The sequence below is a fragment of the Melanotaenia boesemani genome, chromosome 14 (assembly GCF_017639745.1).
Source record: "Melanotaenia boesemani isolate fMelBoe1 chromosome 14, fMelBoe1.pri, whole genome shotgun sequence".
Classification (NCBI taxonomy): Eukaryota; Metazoa; Chordata; class Actinopteri; order Atheriniformes; family Melanotaeniidae; genus Melanotaenia; species Melanotaenia boesemani.
In genome coordinates, this window is record NC_055695.1 from 2,094,235 (window position 1) to 2,112,423 (window position 18,189).

An 18,189-nucleotide genomic window follows, 5' to 3' on the forward strand; every position below is an offset into this window, starting at 1 on the left:
AGACACGAGCTGCTTTGATCCCGTTCTGACCAATCACACGCGTGCTGTTTTGATCCCGTCACACGCAAGCTGCTTTGATCCCGTTCTGACCAATCACGCACAAGCTACTTTTATCCCGTTCTGACCAATCACACACGAGCTGCGTTGATCCCATCACACACAAGCTGCTTTGATCCCGTTCTGACAAATCGCGCACCAGCTGCTTTGATCCCGTTCTGACCAATCACACACGCGCTGCTTTCATCCCGTCACACGCAAGCTGCTTTGATCCCGTTCTGACCAATCCCACGCGAGCTGCTTTGATCCTGTTCTGACAAATCACAGCCGAGCTGCTTTGATCCGTTCAGACCAATCACAGCCGAGCTGCTTTGATCCCGTCACACGCAAGCTGCTTTGATCCCGTTCTGACCAATCACGCACAAGGTACTTTGATCCCGTCACACATAAGCTGCTTTGATCGCGTTCTGACCAATCCCACTTGAGCTGCTTTGATCCCGTTCTGACCAATCACACATGAGCTGCTTTGATCCCATTCTGACCAATCAGACACGAGCTGCCTTGATCCCGTTCTGACCAATCAAACACGAGCTGCTTTGATCCCGTCACAAACAAGCTGCTTTGATCCCGTTCTGACCAATCACACATGAGCTGCTTTGATCCTGTTCTGACCAATCACACGCGAGCTGCTTTGATCTGGTCACACACAAGCTGCCTTGATCGCGTTCTGACCATTCACACACAAGCTGCTTTGATCCCGTTCTGACCAATCACACGCGAGCTGCTTTGATCCCGTTCTGACCAATCACACGCGAGCTGCTTTGATCCCATTCTGACCAATCACACACGAGCTGCTTTGATCCCGTCACAAACAAGCTGCTTTGAACCCGTTCTGACCAATCACACATGAGCTGCTTTGATCCCGTCACACGCAAGCTGCTTTGATCCCGTTCTGACCAATCACACATGAGCTGCTTTGATCCCGTCACACGCAAGCTGCTTTGATCCCGTTCTGACCAATCACGCACAAGGTACTTTGATCCCGTCACACATAAGCTGCTTTGATCGCGTTCTGACCAATCCCACTTGAGCTGCTTTGATCCCGTTCTGACCAATCACACATGAGCTGCTTTGATCCCATTCTGACCAATCAGACACGAGCTGCCTTGATCCCGTTCTGACCAATCAAACACGAGCTGCTTTGATCCCGTCACAAACAAGCTGCTTTGATCCCGTTCTGACCAATCACACATGAGCTGCTTTGATCCTGTTCTGACCAATCACACGCGAGCTGCTTTGATCTGGTCACACACAAGCTGCCTTGATCGCGTTCTCACCATTCACACACAAGCTGCTATGATCCCGTTCTGACCAATCACACACGAGCTGCTTTGATCCCGTCACACGCAAGCTGCTTTGAACCCATTCCGACCAATCACACATGGGCTGCTTTGATCCCATCACACGCAAGCTGCTTTGATCCCGTTCTGACCAATCACACATGAGCTGCTTTGATCCCGTCACACGCAAGCTGCATTGATCCCGTTCTGACCAATCACATGCGAGCTGCTTTGATCCCGTTCTAACCAATCAGACACGAGCTGCTTTGATCCCGTCACACGCAAGCTGCTTTGATCCCGTTCTGACCAATCACGCACAAGGTACTTTGATCCCGTCACACGCGAGCTGCTGTGATCCCGTTCTGACCAATCCCACTTGAGCTGCTTTGATCCCGTTCAGACCAATCACACACGAGCTGCTTTGATCCCGTCACACGCAAGCTGCTTTGATCCCGTTCTGACCAATCACACGCGAGCTGCTTTGACCCCGTTCTGACCAATCACACACGAGCTGCTTTGATCCCGTTCTGACCAATCACACACGAGCTGCTTTGATCCCGTCACAACCAAGCTGCTTTGATCTCGTTCTGACCAATCACACGCAAGCTGCTTTGATCCCGTTCTGACCAATCACACGCGAGCTGCTTTGATCCCGTTCTGACCAATCACACACGAGCTGCTTTCATCCTGTGACAAACGAGCTGCTTTGATCCCGTTCTGACCAATAAGACAGAAGCTGCTTTGATCCCGTCACACGCAAGCTGCTTTGATCCCGTTCTGACCAATCACACATGAGCTGCTTTGATCCCATTCTGACCAATCAGACACGAGCTGCTTTGATCCCGTTCTGACCAATCAAACACGAGCTGCTTTGATCCCGTCACAAACAAGCTGCTTTGATCCCGTTCTGACCAATCACACATGAGCTGCTTTGATCATGTTCTGACCAATCACACGCGAGCTGCTTTGATCTGGTCACACACAAGCTGCCTTGATCACGTTCTGACCATTCACACACAAGCTGCTTTGATCCCGTTCTGACCAATCACACGCGAGCTGCTGTGATCCCGTTCTGACTAATCACACACGAGCTGCTTTGATCCCGTCACAAACAAGCTGCTTTGAACCCGTTCTGACCAATCACACATGAGTTGCTTTGATCCCGTCACACGCAAGCTGCTTTGATCCCGTTCTGACCAATCACACATAAACTGCTGTGATCCCGTCAGACGCAAGCTGCCCTTATCCCGTTCTGACCAATCAAACACGAGCTGCTTTGATCCCATTCTGACCAATCAGACACGAGCTGCTTTGATCCCGTTCTGACCAATCACACACGAGCTGCTTTGATCCCGTCACAAACAAGCTGCTTTGATCCCGTTCTGACCAATCACACACGAGCTGCTTTGATCCCGTCAAAAACAAGCTGCTTTGATCCCGTTCCGACCAATCACACACGAGCTGCTTTGATCCCGTCACACGCAAGCTGCTTTGATCCCGTTCTGACCAATCACACACGAGCTGCTTTGATCCCGTCACAAACAAGCTGCTTTGATCCCGTTCTGACCAATCATACACGAGCTGCTTTGATCCCGTCACACGCAAGCTGCTTTGATCCCGTTCTGACCAATCACACACGAGCTGCTTTGATCCCGTCACACGCAAGCTGCTTTGATCCCGTTCTGACCAATCACACACGAGCTGCTTTGATCCTGTTCTGACCAATCACAGCCGAGCTGCTTTGATCCGTTCAGACCAATCACAGCCGAGCTGCTTTGATCCCATTCAGACCAATCACACGCGAGCTGCTTTGATCCCGTCACACGCAAGCTGCTTTGATCCCGTTCTGACCAATCACACACAAGGTACTTTGATCCCGTCACACATAAGCTGCTTTGATCGCGTTCTGACCAATCCCACTTGAGCTGCTTTGATCCCGTTCTGACCAATCACACATGAGCTGCTTTGATCCCATTCTGACCAATCAGACAAGAGCTGCCTTGATCCCGTTCTGACCAATCAAACACGAGCTGCTTTGATCCCGTCACAAACAAGCTGCTTTGATCCCGTTCTGACCAATCACACATGAGCTGCTTTGATCCTGTTCTGACCAATCACACGCGAGCTGCTTTGATCTGGTCACACACAAGCTGCCTTGATCGCGTTCTGACCATTCACACACAAGCTGCTATGATCCCGTTATGACCAATCACACGCGAGCTGCTTTGATCCCGTTCTGACCAAATACACGCGACCTGCTTTGATCCCGTTCTGACCAATCACACACGAGCTGCTTTGATCCCGTCACAAACAAGCTGCTTTGAACCCGTTGTGACCAATCACACATGAGCTGCTTTGATCCCGTCACACGCAAGCTGCTTTGATCCCGTTCTGACCAATCACACATGAGCTGCTTTGATCCCGTCACACGCAAGCTGCTTTGATCCCGTTCTGACCAATCACACATGAGCTGCTTTGATCCCGTCACACGCAAGCTGCCCTGATCCCGTTCTGACCAATCAGACACGAGCTACTTTGGTCCCGTTCTGACCAATCACACACGAGCTGCTTTGATCCCGTCACAAACAAGCTGCTTTGATCCCGTTCTGACCAATCACACACGAGCTGCTTTGATCCCGTCAAAAACAAGCTGCTTTGATCCCGTTCCGACCAATCACACACGAGCTGCTTTGATCCCGTCACACGCAAGCTGCTTTGATCCCGTTCTGACCAATCACACACGAGCTGCTTTGATCCCGTTCTGACCAATCAGACACGAGCTGCTTTGATCCCATTCTGACCAATCACACACGAGCTGCTTTGATCCCGTCACACGCAAGCTGCTTTGATCCCGTTCTGACCAATCACACATGAGCTACTTTGATCCTGTTCTGACCAATCACACGCGAGCTGCTTTGATCTGGTCACACACAAGCTGCCTTGATCGCGTTCTGACCATTCACACACAAGCTGCTTTGATCCCGTTCTGACCAATCACACGCGAGCTGCTTTGATCCCGTTCTGACCAATAACGCACAAGCTCCTGTGATCCTGTTCTGATCAATCACGCACAAGCTGCTTTGATCCCGTCACAAACAAGCTGCTTTGATCCCGTTCTGAGCAATCACACACGAGCTGCTTTGATCCCGTCACACGCAAGCTGCTTTGATCCAGTTCTGACCAATCACAGATGAGCTGCTTTGATCCCGTCACACGAAAGCTGCTTTGATCCCGTTCTGACCAATCACACATGAGCTGCTTTGATCCCGTCACACGCAAGCTGCTTTGATCCCGTTCTGACCAATCAAACACGAGCTGCTTTGATCCCGTTTTGACCATTAAGACACGAGCTGCTTTGATCCCGTTCTGACCAATCACACGCGTGCTGTTTTGATCCCGTCACACGCAAGCTGCTTTGATCCCGTTCTGACCAATCACGCACAAGCTACTTTTATCCCGTTCTGACCAATCACACACGAGCTGCGTTGATCCCATCACACACAAGCTGCTTTGATCCCGTTCTGACAAATCGCGCACCAGCTGCTTTGATCCCGTTCTGACCAATCACACACGCGCTGCTTTCATCCCGTCACACGCAAGCTGCTTTGATCCCGTTCTGACCAATCCCACGCGAGCTGCTTTGATCCTGTTCTGACAAATCACAGCCGAGCTGCTTTGATCCGTTCAGACCAATCACAGCCGAGCTGCTTTGATCCCGTCACACGCAAGCTGCTTTGATCCCGTTCTGACCAATCACGCACAAGGTACTTTGATCCCGTCACACATAAGCTGCTTTGATCGCGTTCTGACCAATCCCACTTGAGCTGCTTTGATCCCGTTCTGACCAATCACACATGAGCTGCTTTGATCCCATTCTGACCAATCAGACACGAGCTGCCTTGATCCCGTTCTGACCAATCAAACACGAGCTGCTTTGATCCCGTCACAAACAAGCTGCTTTGATCCCGTTCTGACCAATCACACATGAGCTGCTTTGATCCTGTTCTGACCAATCACACGCGAGCTGCTTTGATCTGGTCACACACAAGCTGCCTTGATCGCGTTCTGACCATTCACACACAAGCTGCTTTGATCCCGTTCTGACCAATCACACGCGAGCTGCTTTGATCCCGTTCTGACCAATCACACGCGAGCTGCTTTGATCCCATTCTGACCAATCACACACGAGCTGCTTTGATCCCGTCACAAACAAGCTGCTTTGAACCCGTTCTGACCAATCACACATGAGCTGCTTTGATCCCGTCACACGCAAGCTGCTTTGATCCCGTTCTGACCAATCACACATGAGCTGCTTTGATCCCGTCACACGCAAGCTGCTTTGATCCCGTTCTGACCAATCACGCACAAGGTACTTTGATCCCGTCACACATAAGCTGCTTTGATCGCGTTCTGACCAATCCCACTTGAGCTGCTTTGATCCCGTTCTGACCAATCACACATGAGCTGCTTTGATCCCATTCTGACCAATCAGACACGAGCTGCCTTGATCCCGTTCTGACCAATCAAACACGAGCTGCTTTGATCCCGTCACAAACAAGCTGCTTTGATCCCGTTCTGACCAATCACACATGAGCTGCTTTGATCCTGTTCTGACCAATCACACGCGAGCTGCTTTGATCTGGTCACACACAAGCTGCCTTGATCGCGTTCTCACCATTCACACACAAGCTGCTATGATCCCGTTCTGACCAATCACACGCGAGCTGCTTTGATCCCGTTCTGACCAATCACACGCGAGCTGCTTTGATCCCGTTCTGACCAATCACACACGAGCTGCTTTGATCCCGTCACAAACAAGTTGCATTGAACCCGTTCTGACCAATCACACATAAGCTGCTTTGATCCCGTTCTGACCAATCACACATGAGCTGCTTTGATCCCGTCACACGCAAGCTGCCCTGATCCCGTTCTGACCAATCAAACACGAGCTGCTTTGATCCCGTTCTGACCAATCAGACACGAGCTGCTTTGATCCCGTTCTGACCAATCACACACGAGCTGCTTTGATCCCGTCACAAACAAGCTGCTTTGATCCCGTTCTGACCAATCACACACGAGCTGCTTTGATCCCGTCACACGCAAGCTGCTTTGATCCCGTTCTGACCAATCACACACGAGCTGCTTTGATCCCGTCACACGCAAGCTGCTTTGATCCCGTTCTGACCAATCATACACGAGCTGCTTTGATCCAGTTCTGACCAATCAGACACGAGCTGCTTTGATCCCATTCTGACCAATCACATACGAGCTGCTTTGATCCCGTCACACGCAAGCTGTTTTGATCCCGTTCTGACCAATCACACATTAGCTGCTTTGATCCTGTTGTGACCAATCACACGCGAGCTGCTTTGATCTGGTCACACACAAGCTGCCTTGATCGCGTTCTGACCATTCACACACAAGCTGCTTTGATCCCGTTCTGACCAATCGCGCACCAGCTGCTTTGATCCCGTTCTGACCAATCACACACGAGCTGCTTTCATCCCGTCACACACAAGCTGCTTTGAATCCGTTCTGACCAATCACACGCGAGCTGCTTTGATCCTGTTCTGACCAATCATAGCCGAGCTGCTTTGATCCGTTCAGACCAATCACAGCCGAGCTGCTTTGATCCCGTTCAGACCAATCACACGCGAGCTGCTTTGATCCCGTCACACATAAGCTGCTTTGATCGCGTTCTGACCAATCCCACTTGAGCTGCTTTGATCCCGTTCTGACCAATCACACATGAGCTGCTTTGATCCCATTCTGACCAATCAGACACGAGCTGCCTTGATCCCGTTCTGACCAATCAAACACGAGCTGCTTTGATCCCGTCACAAACAAGCTGCTTTGATCCCGTTCTGACCAATCACACATGAGCTGCTTTGATCCTGTTCTGACCAATCACACGCGAGCTGCTTTGATCTGGTCACACACAAGCTGCCTTGATCGCGTTCTGACCATTCACACACAAGCTGCTTTGATCCCGTTCTGACCAATCACACGCGAGCTGCTTTGATCCCGTTCTGACCAATCACACGCGAGCTGCTTTGATCCCGTTCTGACCAATCACACACGAGCTGCTTTGATCCCGTCACAAATAAGCTGCTTTGAACCCGTTCTGACCAATCACACATGAGCTGCTTTGATCCCGTCACACGCAAGCTGCTTTGATCCCGTTCTGACCAATCACACATGAGCTGCTTTGATCCCGTCACACGCAAGCTGCCCTGATCCCGTTCTGACCAATCAAACACGAGCTGCTTTGATCCCGTTCTGACCAATCAGACACGAGCTGCTTTGATCCCGTTCTGACCAATCACACACGAGCTGCTTTGATCCCGTCATACGCAAGCTGCTTTGATCCCGTTCTGACCAATCACACACGAGCTGCTTTGATCCCGTTCTGACCAATCAGACACGAGCTGCTTTGATCCCATTCTGACCAATCACACACGAGCTGCTTTGATCCCGTCACACGCAAGCTGCTTTGATCCCGTTCTGACCAATCACACATGAGCTACTTTGATCCTGTTCTGACCAATCACACGCGAGCTGCTTTGATCTGGTCACACACAAGCTGCCTTGATCGCGTTCTGACCATTCACACACAAGCTGCTTTGATCCCGTTCTGAGCAATCACACGCGAGCTGCTTTGATCCCGTTCTGACCAATACCGCACAAGCTCCTGTGATCCTGTTCTGATCAATCACGCACAAGCTGCTTTGATCCCGTCACAAACAAGCTGCTTTGATCCCGTTCTGAGCAATCACACACGAGCTGCTTTGATCCCGTCACACGCAAGCTGCTTTGATCCAGTTCTGACCAATCACACATGAGCTGCTTTGATCCCGTCACACGAAAGCTGCTTTGATCCCGTTCTGACCAATCACACATGAGCTGCTTTGATCCTGTCACACACAAGCTGCTTTGATCCCGTTCTGACCAATCACACGCGAGCTGCTTTGATCCCGTTCTGACCAATCACACGCGTGCTGTTTTGATCCCGTCACACGCAAGCTGCTTTGATCCCGTTCTGACCAATCACGCACAAGCTACTTTTATCCCGTTCTGACCAATCACACACGAGCTGCTTTGATCCCGTCACAAACAAGCTGCTTTGATCCCGTTCTGACCAATCACACACGAGCTGCTTTGATCCCGTCACACGCAAGCTGCTTTGATCCCGTTCTGACCAATCACACACGAGCTGCTTTGATCCCGTCACACGCAAGCTGCTTTGATCCCGTTCTGACCAATCATACACGAGCTGCTTTGATCCAGTTCTGACCAATCAGACACGAGCTGCTTTGATCCCATTCTGACAAATCACATACGAGCTGCTTTGATCCCGTCACACGCAAGCTGTTTTGATCCCGTTCTGACCAATCACACATTAGCTGCTTTGATCCTGTTGTGACCAATCACACGCGAGCTGCTTTGATCTGGTCACACACAAGCTGCCTTGATCGCGTTCTGACCATTCACACACAAGCTGCTTTGATCCCGTTCTGACCAATCGCGCACCAGCTGCTTTGATCCCGTTCTGACCAATCACACACGAGCTGCTTTCATCCCGTCACACACAAGCTGCTTTGATTCCGTTCTGACCAATCACACGCGAGCTGCTTTGATCCTGTTCTGACCAATCATAGCCGAGCTGCTTTGATCCGTTCAGACCAATCACAGCCGAGCTGCTTTGATCCCGTTCAGACCAATCACACGCGAGCTGCTTTGATCCCGTCACACATAAGCTGCTTTGATCGCGTTCTGACCAATCCCACTTAAACTGCTTTGATCCCGTTCTGACCAATCACACATGAGCTGCTTTGATCCCATTCTGACCAATCAGACACGAGCTGCCTTGATCCCGTTCTGACCAATCAAACACGAGCTGCTTTGATCCCGTCACAAACAAGCTGCTTTGATCCCGTTCTGACCAATCACACATGAGCTGCTTTGATCCTGTTCTGACCAATCACACGCGAGCTGCTTTGATCTGGTCACACACAAGCTGCCTTGATCGCGTTCTGACCATTCACACACAAGCTGCTTTGATCCCGTTCTGACCAATCACACGCGAGCTGCTTTGATCCCGTTCTGACCAATCACACGCGAGCTGCTTTGATCCCGTTCTGACCAATCACACACGAGCTGCTTTGATCCCGTCACAAATAAGCTGCTTTGAACCCGTTCTGACCAATCACACATGAGCTGCTTTGATCCCGTCACACGCAAGCTGCTTTGATCCCGTTCTGACCAATCACACATGAGCTGCTTTGATCCCGTCACACGCAAGCTGCCCTGATCCCGTTCTGACCAATCAAACACGAGCTGCTTTGATCCCGTTCTGACCAATCAGACACGAGCTGCTTTGATCCCGTTCTGACCAATCACACACGAGCTGCTTTGATCCCGTCACAAACAAGCTGCTTTGATCCCGTTCTGACCAATCACACACGAGCTGCTTTGATCCCGTCAAAAACAAGCTGCTTTGATCCCGTTCTGACCAATCACACACGAGCTGCTTTCATCCTGTGACAAACGAGCTGCTTTGATCCCGTTCTGACCAATAAGACAGAAGCTGCTTTGATCCCGTCACACGCAAGCTGCTTTGATCCCGTTCTGACCAATCACACACGAGCTGCTTTGATCCCGTCAAAAACAAGCTGCTTTGATCCCGTTCCGACCAATCACACACGAGCTGCTTTGATCCCGTCATACGCAAGCTGCTTTGATCCCGTTCTGACCAATCACACACGAGCTGCTTTGATCCCGTTCTGACCAATCAGACACGAGCTGCTTTGATCCCATTCTGACCAATCACACACGAGCTGCTTTGATCCCGTCACACGCAAGCTGCTTTGATCCCGTTCTGACCAATCACACATGAGCTACTTTGATCCTGTTCTGACCAATCACACGCGAGCTGCTTTGATCTGGTCACACACAAGCTGCCTTGATCGCGTTCTGACCATTCACACACAAGCTGCTTTGATCCCGTTCTGAGCAATCACACGCGAGCTGCTTTGATCCCGTTCTGACCAAGACCGCACAAGCTCCTGTGATCCTGTTCTGATCAATCACGCACAAGCTGCTTTGATCCCGTCACACGCGAGCTGCTTTGATCTGGTCACACACAAGCTGCCTTGATCGCGTTCTGACCATTCACACACAAGCTGCTTTGATCCCGTTCTGACCAATCACACGCGAGCTACTTTGATCCCGTTCTGACCAATAACGCACGAGCTCCTGTGATCCTGTTCTGATCAATCACGCACAAGCTGCTTTGATCCCGTCACAAACAAGCTGCTTTGATCCCGTTCTGAGCAATCACACACGAGCTGCTTTGATCCCGTCACACGCAAGCTGCTTTGATCCCGTTCTGACCAATCACACATGAGCTGCTTTGATCCCGTCACACGCAAGCTGCTTTGATCCCGTTCTGACCAATCACACGCGAGCTGCTTTCATCTGGTCACACACAAGCTGCCTTGATCACGTTCTGACCATTCACACACAAGCTGCTTTGATCCCGTTCTGACCAATCACACGCGAGCTGCTTTGATCCCGTTCTGACCAATCAGACGTGAGCTGCTGTGATCCCGTTCTGACTAATCACACACGAGCTGCTTTGATCCCGTCACAAACAAGCTGCTTTGAACCCGTTCTGACCAATCACACATGAGTTGCTTTGATCCCGTCACACGCAAGCTGCTTTGATCCCGTTCTGACCAATCACACATGAGCTGCTTTGATCCCGTCAGACGCAAGCTGCCCTTATCCCGTTCTGACCAATCAAACACGAGCTGCTTTGATCCCATTCTGACCAATCAGACACGAGCTGCTTTGATCCCGTTCTGACCAATCACACACGAGCTGCTTTGATCCCGTCACAAACAAGCTGCTTTGATCCCGTTCTGACCAATCACACACGAGCTGCTTTGATCCCGTCAAAAACAAGCTGCTTTGATCCCGTTCCGACCAATCACACACGAGCTGCTTTGATCCCGTCACACGCAAGCTGCTTTGATCCCGTTCTGACCAATCACACACGAGCTGCTTTGATCCCGTTCTGACCAATCAGACACGAGCTGCTTTGATCCCATTCTGACTAATCACACACGAGCTGCTTTGATCCCGTCACACGCAAGCTGCTTTGATCCCGTTCTGACCAATCACACATGAGCTACTTTGACCCTTTTCTGACCAATCACACGCGAGCTGCTTTGATCTGGTCACACACAAGCTGCCTTGATCGCGTTCTGACCATTCACACACAAGCTGCTTTGATCCCGTTCTGACCAATCACACACGAGCTGCTTTGATCCCGTCACAAACAAGCTGCTTTGATCCCGTTCTGACCAATCACACATGAGCTGCTTTGATCCTGTTCTGACCAATCACACGCGAGCTGCTTTGATCTGGTCACACACAAGCTGCCTTGATCGCGTTCTGACCATTCACACACAAGCTGCTATGATCCCGTTCTGACCAATCACACACGAGCTGCTTTGATCCCGTTCTGACCAATCACACGCGAGCTGCTTTGATCCCGTTCTGACCAATCACACACGAGCTGCTTTGATCCCGTCACAAACAAGCTGCTTTGAACCCGTTCTGACCAATCACACATGAGCTGCTTTGATCCCGTCACACGCAAGCTGCTTTGATCCCGTTCTGACCAATCACACATGAGCTGCTTTGATCCCGTCACACGCAAGCTGCTTTGATCCCGTTCTGACCAATCACACATGAGCTGCTTTGATCCCGTCACACGCAAGCTGCTTTGATCCCGTTCTGAGCAATCAAACACGAGCTGCTTTGATCCCGTTTTGACCAATCAGACACGAGCTGCTTTGATCCCGTTCTGACCAATCACACGCGAGCTGTTTTGATCCCGTCACACGCAAGCTGCTTTGATCCCGTTCTGACCAATCACGCACAAGCTACTTTTATCCTGTTCTGACCAATCACACACGAGCTGCGTTGATCCCATCACACACAAGCTGCTTTGATCCCGTTCTGACCAATCGCGCACCAGCTGCTTTGATCCCGTTCTGACCAATCACACACGCGCTGCTTTCATCCCGTCACACACAAGCTGCTTTGATCCCGTTCTGACCAATCCCACGCGAGCTGCTTTGATCCTGTTCTGACCAATCACAGCCGAGCTGCTTTGATCCGTTCAGACCAATCACAGCCGAGCTGCTTTGATCCCGTCACACGCAAGCTGCTTTGATCCCGTTCTGACCAATCACGCACAAGGTACTTTGATCCCGTCACACATAAGCTGCTTTGATCGCGTTCTGACCAATCCCACTTGAGCTGCTTTGATCCCGTTCTGACCAATCACACATGAGCTGCTTTGATCCCATTCTGACCAATCAGACACGATCTGCCTTGATCCCGTTCTGACCAATCAAACACGAGCTGCTTTGATCCCGTCACAAACAAGCTGCTTTGATCCCGTTCTGACCAATCACACATGAGCTGCTTTGATCCTGTTCTGACCAATCACACGCGAGCTGCTTTGATCTGGTCACACACACAAGCTGCCTTGATCGCGTTCTGACCATTCACACACAAGCTGCTTTGATCCCGTTCTGACCAATCACACGCGAGCTGCTTTGATCCCGTTCTGACCAATCACACGCGAGCTGCTTTGATCCCGTTCTGACCAATCACACACGAGCTGCTTTGATCCCGTCACAAACAAGCTGCTTTGATCCCGTTCTGACCAATCACACACGAGCTGCTTTGATCCCGTCACACGCAAGCTGCTTTGATCCCGTTCTGACCAATCACACGCGAGCTGCTTTGATCTGGTCACACACAAGCTGTCTTGATCGCGTTCTGACCATTCACACACAAGCTGCTTTGATCCCGTTCTGACCAATCACGCACCAGCTGCTTTGATCCCGTTCTGACCAATCACACACGAGCTGCTTTCATCCCGTCACACACAAGCTGCTTTGATCCCGTTCTGACCAATCACACGCGAGCTGCATTGATCCCGTTCTGACCAATCACAAGCGAGCTGCTTTGATCCTGTTCTGACCAATCATAGCCGAGCTGCTTTGATCCGTTCAGACCAATCACACTCGAGCTGCTTTGATCCTGTTCTGACCAATCATAGCCGAGCTGCTTTGATCCGTTCTGACCAATCACACATGAGCTGCTTTGATCCTGTTCTGACCAATCACACACGAGCTGCTTTGATCCCGTCACACGCAAGCAGCTTTGATCCCGTTCTGACCAATCACACGCGAGCTGCTTTGATCCCGTTCTGACCAATCACACACGAGCTGCTTTGATCCCGATCTGAGCAATCACACACGAGCTGCTTTGATCCCGTCACAAACAAGCTGCCTTGATCGCGTTCTGACCATTCACACACAAGCTGCTTTGATTCTGTTCTGACCAATCACACGCAAGCTGCTTTGATCCCGTTCTGACCAATAACGCACAAGCTGCTTTGATCCTGTTCTGATCAATCACGCACAAGCTGCTTTGATCCCGTTCTGACCAATCACACGTGAGCTGCTTTGATCCCGTCAAAAACAAGCTGCTTTGATCCCGTTCTGACCAATCACACACGAGCTGCTTTCATCCTGTGACAAACGAGCTGCTTTGATCCCGTTCTGACCAATAAGACAGAAGCTGCTTTGATCCCGTCACACGCAAGCTGCTTTGATCCCGTTCTGACCAATCACACATGAGCTGCTTTGATCCCATTCTGACCAATCAGACACGAGCTGCTTTGATCCCGTTCTGACCAATCAAACACGAGCTGCTTTGATCCCGTCACAAACAAGCTGCTTTGATCCCGTTCTGACCAATCACACATGAGCTGCTGTGATCATGTTCTGACCAATCACACGCGAGCTGCTTTGATCTGGTCACACACAAGCTGCCTTGATCACGTTCTGACCATTCACACACAAGCTGCTTTGATCCCGTTCTGACCAATCACACGCGAGCTGCTTTGATCCCGTTCTGACCAATCAGACGTGAGCTGCTGTGATCCCGTTCTGACTAATCACACACGAGCTGCTTTGATCCCGTCACAAACAAGCTGCTTTGAACCCGTTCTGACCAATCACACATGAGTTGCTTTGATCCCGTCACACGCAAGCTGCTTTGATCCCGTTCTGACCAATCACACATGAGCTGCTTTGATCCCGTCAGACGCAAGCTGCCCTTATCCCGTTCTGACCAATCAAACACGAGCTGCTTTGATCCCATTCTGACCAATCAGACACGAGCTGCTTTGATCCCGTTCTGACCAATCACACACGAGCTGCTTTGATCCCGTCACAAACAAGCTGCTTTGATCCCGTTCTGACCAATCACACACGAGCTGCTTTGATCCCGTCAAAAACAAGCTGCTTTGATCCCGTTCCGACCAATCACACATGAGCTACTTTGACCCTTTTCTGACCAATCACACGCGAGCTGCTTTGATCTGGTCACACACAAGCTGCCTTGATCGCGTTCTGACCATTCACACACAAGCTGCTTTGATCCCGTTCCGACCAATCACACACGAGCTGCTTTGATCCCGTCACACGCAAGCTGCTTTGATCCCGTTCTGACCAATCACACATGAGCTACTTTGATCCTGTTCTGACCAATCACACGCGAGCTGCTTTGATCTGGTCACACACAAGCTGCCTTGATCGCGTTCTGACCATTCACACACAAGCTGCTTTGATCCCGTTCTGACCAATCACACGCGAGCTGCTTTGATCCCTTTCTGACCAATAACGCACAAGCTCCTGTGATCCTGTTCTGATCAATCACGCACAAGCTGCTTTGATCCCGTTCTGAGCAATCACACACGAGCTGCTTTGATCCCGTCACACGCAAGCTGCTTTGATCCCGTTCTGACCAATCACACGCGAGCTGCTTTGATCCCGTTCTGACCAAGAACGCACAAGCTCCTGTGATCCTGTTCTGATCAATCACGCACAAGCTGCTTTGATCCCGTCACAAACAAGCTGCTTTGATCCCGTTCTGAGCAATCACAAACGAGCTGCTTTGATCCCGTCACACGCAAGCTGCTTTGATCCAGTTCTGACCAATCACACATGAGCTGCTTTGATCCCGTCACACGAAAGCTGCTTTGATCCTGTTCTGACCAATCACACATGAGCTGCTTTGATCCCGTCACACGCAAGCTGCTTTGATCCTGTTCTGACCAATCAAACACGAGCTGCTTTGATCCCGTTCTGACCAATCAGACACGAGCTGCTTTGATCCCGTTCTGACCAATCACACACGAGCTGCTTTGATCCCGTCACAAACAAGCTGCTTTCATCCCGTTCTGACCAATCACGCACAAGCTACTTTTATCCCGTTCTGACCAATCACACACGAGCTGCGTTGATCCCATCACACACAAGCTGCCCTGATCCCGTTCTGACCAATCAGACACGAGCTGCTTTGATCCCGTTCTGACCAATCACACACGAGCTGCTTTGATCCCGTCACAAACAAGCTGCTTTGATCCCGTTCTGACCAATCACACACGAGCTGCTTTGATCCCGTTCTGACCAATCAGACACGAGCTGCTTTGATCCCATTCTGACCAATCACACACGAGCTGCTTTGATCCCGTCACACGCGAGCTGCTTTGATCCCGTTCTGACCAATCAGACACGAGCTGCTTTGATCCCATTCTGACCAATCACACACGAGCTGCTTTGATCCCGTCACACGCGAGCTGCTTTGATCTGGTCACACACAAGCTGCTTTGATCCCGTTCTGACCAATCACACACGAGCTGCTTTGATCCCGTTCTGACCAATAACGCACGAGCTCCTGTGATCCTGTTCTGATCAATCACGCACAAGCTGCTTTGATCCCGTCACAAACAAGCTGCTTTGATCCCGTTCTGAGCAATCACACACGAGCTGCTTTGATCCCGTCACACGCAAGCTGCTTTGATCCCGTTCTGACCAATCACACATGAGCTGCTTTGATCCCGTCACACGCAAGCTGCTTTGATCCCGTTCTGACCAATCACACGCGAGCTGCTTTGATCTGGTCACACACAAGCTGCCTTGATCACGTTCTGACCATTCACACACAAGCTGCTTTGATCCCGTTCTGACCAATCACACGCGAGCTGCTTTGATCCCGTTCTGACCAATCAGACGTGAGCTGCTGTGATCCCGTTCTGACTAATCACACACGAGCTGCTTTGATCCCGTCACAAACAAGCTGCTTTGAACCCGTTCTGACCAATCACACATGAGTTGCTTTGATCCCGTCACACGCAAGCTGCTTTGATCCCGTTCTGACCAATCACACATGAGCTGCTTTGATCCCGTCAGACGCAAGCTGCCCTTATCCCGTTCTGACCAATCAAACACGAGCTGCTTTGATCCCATTCTGACCAATCAGACACGAGCTGCTTTGATCCCGTTCTGACCAATCACACACGAGCTGCTTTGATCCCGTCACAAACAAGCTGCTTTGATCCCGTTCTGACCAATCACACACGAGCTGCTTTGATCCCGTCAAAAACAAGCTGCTTTGATCCCGTTCCGACCAATCACACACGAGCTGCTTTGATCCCGTCACACGCAAGCTGCTTTGATCCCGTTCTGACCAATCACACACGAGCTGCTTTGATCCCGTTCTGACCAATCAGACACGAGCTGCTTTGATCCCATTCTGACTAATCACACACGAGCTGCTTTGATCCCGTCACACGCAAGCTGCTTTGATCCCGTTCTGACCAATCACACATGAGCTGCTTTGATCCTGTTCTGACCAATCACACGCGAGCTGCTTTGATCTGGTCACACACAAGCTGCCTTGATCGCGTTCTGACCATTCACACACAAGCTGCTATGATCCCGTTCTGACCAATCACACACGAGCTGCTTTGATCCCGTTCTGACCAATCACACGCGAGCTGCTTTGATCCCGTTCTGACCAATCACACACGAGCTGCTTTGATCCCGTCACAAACAAGCTGCTTTGAACCCGTTCTGACCAATCACACATGAGCTGCTTTGATCCCGTCACACGCAAGCTGCTTTGATCCCGTTCTGACCAATCACACATGAGCTGCTTTGATCCCGTCACACGCAAGCTGCTTTGATCCCGTTCTGACCAATCACACATGAGCTGCTTTGATCCCGTCACACGCAAGCTGCTTTGATCCCGTTCTGAGCAATCAAACACGAGCTGCTTTGATCCCGTTTTGACCAATCAGACACGAGCTGCTTTGATCCCGTTCTGACCAATCACACGCGAGCTGTTTTGATCCCGTCACACGCAAGCTGCTTTGATCCCGTTCTGACCAATCACGCACAAGCTACTTTTATCCTGTTCTGACCAATCACACACGAGCTGCGTTGATCCCATCACACACAAGCTGCTTTGATCCCGTTCTGACCAATCGCGCACCAGCTGCTTTGATCCCGTTCTGACCAATCACACACGAGCTGCTTTCATCCCGTCACACACAAGCTGCTTTGATCCCGTTCTGACCAATCCCACGCGAGCTGCTTTGATCCTGTTCTGACCAATCACAGCCGAGCTGCTTTGATCCGTTCAGACCAATCACAGCCGAGCTGCTTTGATCCCGTCACACGCAAGCTGCTTTGATCCCGTTCTGACCAATCACGCACAAGGTACTTTGATCCCGTCACACATAAGCTGCTTTGATCGCGTTCTGACCAATCCCACTTGAGCTGCTTTGATCCCGTTCTGACCAATCACACATGAGCTGCTTTGATCCCATTCTGACCAATCAGACACGATCTGCCTTGATCCCGTTCTGACCAATCAAACACGAGCTGCTTTGATCCCGTCACAAACAAGCTGCTTT

At 50.8% G+C, this 18,189-nt stretch overlaps 1 protein-coding gene across 9 annotated transcripts in view; it reads right to left on the bottom strand.

The window, feature by feature from the left end:
* mast2 (microtubule associated serine/threonine kinase 2) overlaps positions 1-18,189 on the bottom strand; it is a 193,746-nt gene that overhangs the window by 20,041 nt on the left and 155,516 nt on the right. The gene's annotated exons all lie outside the window — the stretch shown is intronic.